The sequence below is a fragment of the Oncorhynchus tshawytscha genome, linkage group LG30, assembly GCF_018296145.1.
Source record: "Oncorhynchus tshawytscha isolate Ot180627B linkage group LG30, Otsh_v2.0, whole genome shotgun sequence".
In the NCBI taxonomy this organism is placed as follows: Eukaryota; Metazoa; Chordata; class Actinopteri; order Salmoniformes; family Salmonidae; genus Oncorhynchus; species Oncorhynchus tshawytscha.
Window position 1 is genome coordinate 33,066,240 of NC_056458.1, and position 6,300 is coordinate 33,072,539.

Genomic DNA, 6,300 nt, shown 5'->3' on the forward strand with positions numbered 1-6,300 from the left:
TTTTTGAATTAGGGATTATGCCTTAAATACTCTGAATTGTTTAAAGTAATGGTTAACTGGGCAACAAAATCCATTTATAAAGATAATTTGGAGTGTCACGTCTACTCCCACACTCTCTCTCTCCAGCGCTCGACGTCGGCAGTCTACTAACCACCTGCCCTGGCAACAATCATTACTCACACCTGCGCCCCATCATTACGCACACTTGGTCATCATTATCTCCTTGATTAATCTCCCTTTGTTTAGCCCTCAGTCGACAGCAGTCACTAGGTAGTATTGTTTCTTTCACGTTCTGTACGATTGTCATGTTCTGTTCATCTGCATCGTTTCTTTATTAAACTCACCTTCTGCACCTGCTTCCTGACACCCGGTGTATTTCGTTACAGAGGCTAGTTGGATAAAACAAAAGTGTGGATTGTAGTCCCTCCTTATTCATAAACTGCTTTCAAGATAAGGAAACATGTAATTTTGCCAAACAGTCCCATTAAGAGTGCATAGTTGGCACAGGTGAAGAAGACTGCTCTTTTAATCAAAGCCATTTACTGTAGATACTGTACAGGTGTTAGTGATGGAGAAAAAAATCGATATAGTGACATATTGGAATATATTTTTGACCATATTGAGTATTATGTTTGCGCTAGTTGGCTGTACCTGTACCAAAATTGAAAGAATGACGCTCGAGGGTATGGCTGCTGTTTTACGTGCTCTTAACCAACTGTGCTATTTTGTTATTTTTTTTCGTGTTGTTTGAAACTTATTTTTTGACTTATTTTATATATAATGTTGCTGCTACCATCTCTTATGACTGAAAATAACTTCTGGACATCAGAACAGCGATTACTCACCTCGACCTGGAGTCTGACGCTAAGGATACTGTTTTCTCGGGAACGGGCCCAAATACTAGTCATTTGCGTGAAGAAAAGACGGAGAAAAAGGGGGCAAAGGACAGACTGCCCTCTGAGAATTTTGTAGGCGAGTGAGTAAACCCCCACTGCCATCCGTTCTATTCGCCAATGTGCAATCATTGGAAAATAAAATGTATGATCTACGATCAAGATTATCCTACCATTAAAAACGGTAAAATCTTATGTTTCACCGAGTCGTGGCTGAACGACGACACGGATAATGTAGAGCTGGAGGGATTTTTTATGCATCGACAGGAAAGAGAAGCTACGTCTCTTAAGATGAGTGGCAGGGATGTGTGTCTATTTGTCAATAACAGCTGGTGTGCAATGTCTAATATTAAATATGTCTCGAGGTATTGCTTGCCTGAGGAACTACCTTATGATAAGATGTAGACCACACTATCTACCAAAAGAGTTATCATCTATATTATTCGTAGTCGTCTATTTACCACCATAAATGAATGCTGACACTAAAACCACACTCAACCAGCTGTATAAGGCCATAAGCAAACAAGAAAATGCTCATCCAGACGCGGCGCTCCTAGTGGCCGGGGACTTTAACGCAGGCAAACTTAATCCGTTTCACCTAATTTCTACCAGCATGTCATATGCAACCAGAAGGAAAAAAACTCTAGACCACCTTTACTCCACACACAGAGATGCATACAAAGCTCTCCCCGATCCTCCATTTGGAAAATCTGACCATAATTATATCCTCCTGATTCCTGCTTACAAGCAAAAACTAAAGCAGGAAGTACCAGTGACTAGCTCAATACGGAAGTGGTCAGATAACGCGAATGCTACGCTACAGGACTATTTGGCTAGCACAGACTGGATTATGTTCCAGGATTCATCCAATGGCATAGAGAAGTATACCACCTCAGTCACCGGCTTCATCAATAAGTGCATCGACGACATCGTCCCCACAGTGACTGTACGTACATACCCGAACCAGTAGCCATGGATTACAGGCAACATCTGCATTGAGTTAACCGCCAGAGCTGCCGCTTTCAAGGAGACAACCCATCAAACAGACAAAGCATCAATACAGGATTAAGCTAGAATCCTACTACACCGGCTCTGACTCTCGTCAGATGTGGCAGGGCTTGAGAACTTTTACAGACTACAAAGGGAAACCTAGCCGCGAGCTGCCCAGTGACGCGATCCTACCAGACTAGCGAAATGCCTTTTATGCTCATTTGGAGGCAAGCAACACTAAGGCATGCATGAGAGCATCAGCTGTTCCAGACAATTGTGTGATAATGCTCTTGGTAGCAGATGTGAGCAAGACCTTTAAACAGGTCAACATTCACAAAGCCGTAGGGCCAGATGGATTACCAGGACGTGTACTGGAAGTATGTGTGGACCAACTGGCAAGTGTTTTGACTGACATGTTCAATCTCTCCCTGACCGAGTCTGTAATACCGACATGTTTCAAGCAGACCACTATAGTCCCTATGCCCAAGGAAGCGAAGGTAACCTGCCTAAATGATTACCGCCTCATAGCACTCACGTCAGGAGCCATGAAGTGCTTTGAATGGCTGGTCATGGCTCACATCAACAGCATCATCCCACTCCAATTTGCATACCACCCCAACAGATTCACAGATCACGGAATCTCAATCACACTCCACACTGCCCTTTCACACCTGGACAAAAGGAACACCTATGTGAGAATGCTGTTAATTGACTACAGCTCAGTGTTCAACACCATGGTGCCCATAAAGCTCATCACTAAGCTAAGGACCCTGGGACTAAACACCTCCCTCTGCAACTGGGTAGGCAAGGGTAGGGTAAGGGTAGGCAACAACATGTCTGCCACGCTTATCCTCAACACTGGGGCCCCTCAGTTTGCTGACAACACAACAGTGGTAGGCCTAATCACTGACAATGATGAGACAGCCTATAGGGAGGAGGTCAAAGATATGGCATTGTGGTGCCAGGACAATAACCTCTCCCTCAATGTGAGCAAGACAAAGGAGCTGATCGTGGACTACAGGAAAAGACGGGCCGAACAGGCCCCCATTAACATTGACAGGGCTGTAGTGGAGCGGGTCGAGAGTTTCAAGTTCCTCTGTGTTCACATCATCAGCAAACTAACACACCAAGACAGTCGTGAAGAGGGCACGACAACACCTTTTCCCCCTCAGGAGACTGAAAAGATTTGGCATGGGTCCCCAGACCCTCAAAAAGTTCTACAGCTGCGCCATTGAGAGCATCCTTACCGGTTGCATCACCGCCTGGTATGGCAACTGCTCAGCATCTGACCATAAGGCGCTACAGAGGGTAGTGCACACGGCCTGTTACATCACTGGGGCCAAGTTTCCTGCCATCTAGGACCTACAGCTGAAGTTTACATACACTTAGGTTGGAGCTTTTCAACCACTCAACAAATTTCTTGTTAACAAACTATAGTTTTGGCAAGTCCGTTAGGACATCTACGTTCTGCATGACACAAGTAATTTTTCCAACAATTGTATACAGATTATTTCACTTATAATTCACTGTATCACAATTCCAGTGGGTCAGAAGTTGACATACACTAAGTTGACTGTGTCTTTAAACAGCTTGTAAAATTCCAGAAAATTAGGTCATGGCTTTAGAAGCTTCTTATAGGCTAATTGATATAATTTGAGTCAATTGGATGTGTACCTGTGGATGTATTTCAAGGCCTACCTTCAAACTCAGTGCCTCTTTGCTTGACATCAAGGGAAAATCAAAAGAAATCAGCCAAGACCTCAGAAAAAACATTGTAGTCCTCAAGTCTGGTTCATCCTTGGTAGCAATTTCCAAATGCCTGAATGTACCACATTCATCTGTACAAACAATAATATGCAAGTATAAACACCATGGGACCCCGCAGCCGTCACACCGCTCATGAAGGAGACGCGTTCTCTCTCCTAGAGATGAACGTACTTTGGTGAGAAAAGTGCAAATCAATCCTAGAACAACAGCAAAGGACCTTGTGAAGATGCTGGAGGAAACAGGTACAAAAAATGTGTCCTATATCGACATAATCTGAAAGGCCGCTCAGCAAGGAAGAAGCCACTGCTCCAAAACTGCCATAAAAATGCCAGACTACGGTTTGCAACTGCACATGGGGACAAAGATCGTACTTTTTGGAGAAATGTCCTCTGGTCTGATGACACAAAAATAAAAAATGTTTGGCCATAATGACCATTGTTATGTTTGGAAGAAAAAGGGGGAGGCTTGCAAGCCGAAGAACTTCCTCCCAACAGTGATGCACAGGGGTGGCAGCATCATGTTGTGGGGGTGCTTTGCTGCAGGAGGGACTGGTGCACTTCACATAATAGATGGCATCATGAGCGTGGAAAATTGTGGATATATTGACGCAACATCTCAAGACATCAGTCAGGAAGTTAAAGCTTGGTCGCAAATGGATCTTCCAAATGGACAATGACCCCAAGCATACTTCCAAAGTTGTGGCAAAATGGCTTAAGGACAACAAAGTCAAGGTATTGGAGTGGCCATAACAAAAGAGTGTGCGAGCAAGGAGGCCTGCAAACCGGACTCGGTTACACCAGATCTGTCAGGAAGAATGGGTCAAAATTCACCCAATTTATTGTGGGAAGCTTGTGGAAGGCTACCCAAAACGTTTGACCGAAGTTAAACAATCTAAAGGCAATGCTACCAAAAACTTATTGAGTGGATGTAAACTTCTGACCCACTGGGAATGTGATGAAAGAAATCAAATCTGAAATCATTCTCTCTACTATTATTCTGACATTTCACATTCTTAAAATAAAGTGGTGATCCTAACTGACCTAAAACAGGTAATTTTTACTAGGATTAAATGTGAGGAATTGTGAAAAACTGAGTTTAAATGTATTTGGCTAAAGTGTATGTGAACTTCTGACTTCAACTGTAAATTCTAGGCGGTGTCAGACGAAAGCCCCAAAAATTGTCAAAAGACTCCAGTCACCACTCATAGACGGTTTTCTCTGCTACCTCACCGCAAGCGGTACCAGAGCGCCATGTCTAGGACCCAAAGGCTCTTTAACAGCTTCTACCCCCAAGCCATAAGACTGCTGAACAATTTTTCAAATGCAAACCGGACTATTGACATTGACAACCCTCCCATTTGTTTTTTTACACTGCTGCTACTCGCTGTTTATTATCTATGCAGTCACTTCACCACTACCTACATGTAGAAATTATCTCGACTAACCTGTACTTCCACACATTGACTCGGTGTTGTGCCGAAAATCTCCCCCATGACAGAATTCTTCCCCCCCTTTCGCGTTCCTCATTTCTGCAACTTGCTTGCTAGTTGACATTTCTGCTCTGCACTCCGTTGTCAGTTTAGCCTACATTTCACTGATCTTAGTAGCATAAAGTATTTTTGTCTGCAGTTCTCGGTTTGGTTATTTGTTTCAAGTGTTCAAGTTATTTGTTTTAACCTACACCTTCAGTACCCGCACCCGGGCCCCGTGTCGCTCGTACCCAAATCCGCTGATTTGTTTTAGTCTATAAATACATCTCTTTGCCAAAATTCGTAATCTCCCCCATGTTTTATTCGACTAGTATTTTTGAAAGTGTAAGGATAATAATTCAGCCATAGTTGTTCTGAAATGTTTATTGCTTGCCAACATTGTATTCCCTCCTTTATGTTTAATATAACACACACTCATTATTCATTATTAATTTTGGTTCCTCCTCTATGTTTAATATAACACACCTACATTCACTATTAATTTCGGTTGTCTATCCTGACGTGTAGTGTGTTCTATAGAAAGTATTTGACTTTCGACACAAAATTAAGGAAATTAGAAGGGGTGTGTTTCAGTATGATATGTTAGATAAAGGAATAACGACAGACACCAATGTCAGGTTCAATAGCCTTGTTTGTGCATTGTACGAATGGCTACAACTGGAGTCCGGAGAACAGTCCGGCTAGTCGATTACCTATCAACTAGACTCCGTAACATCATCCTTTTCAATAGAAAGTGCAAACATAAAGGCATAACATTAAATTCTTAACAGTCAGGTCATAACAATAGAAAAAGCATTACATCTTCCTTTTTTAATTTCAATTTAATTATTTAAGAACAAATATAGATTTTAATTAACCGAGGGCAAGTTAACAGTCCCTTGCTTACAGAGTAAGCCTGTCCGGTGGCTTGCACAGCCGACCCACCCGTGAGTAAGTATTGGCTCTGACAGGGGTAGGATTAGGGGCACGAGCTGGAGAGCTTGGTGGGGTAGAAGCCTCACCTTCAGTTGGCCCATGTCTCAATTCTGCACCCCTTACCCTTAGGCCTGGACTGTGATCCAGCTCATCTAGGTGAGTGTATGGCGTGTTCTGGTTTGTCTGCTCTGCTACGCGCAGATCCACCCGATTGCGACGATAGAGGGAGCCACCAACATCCACCAG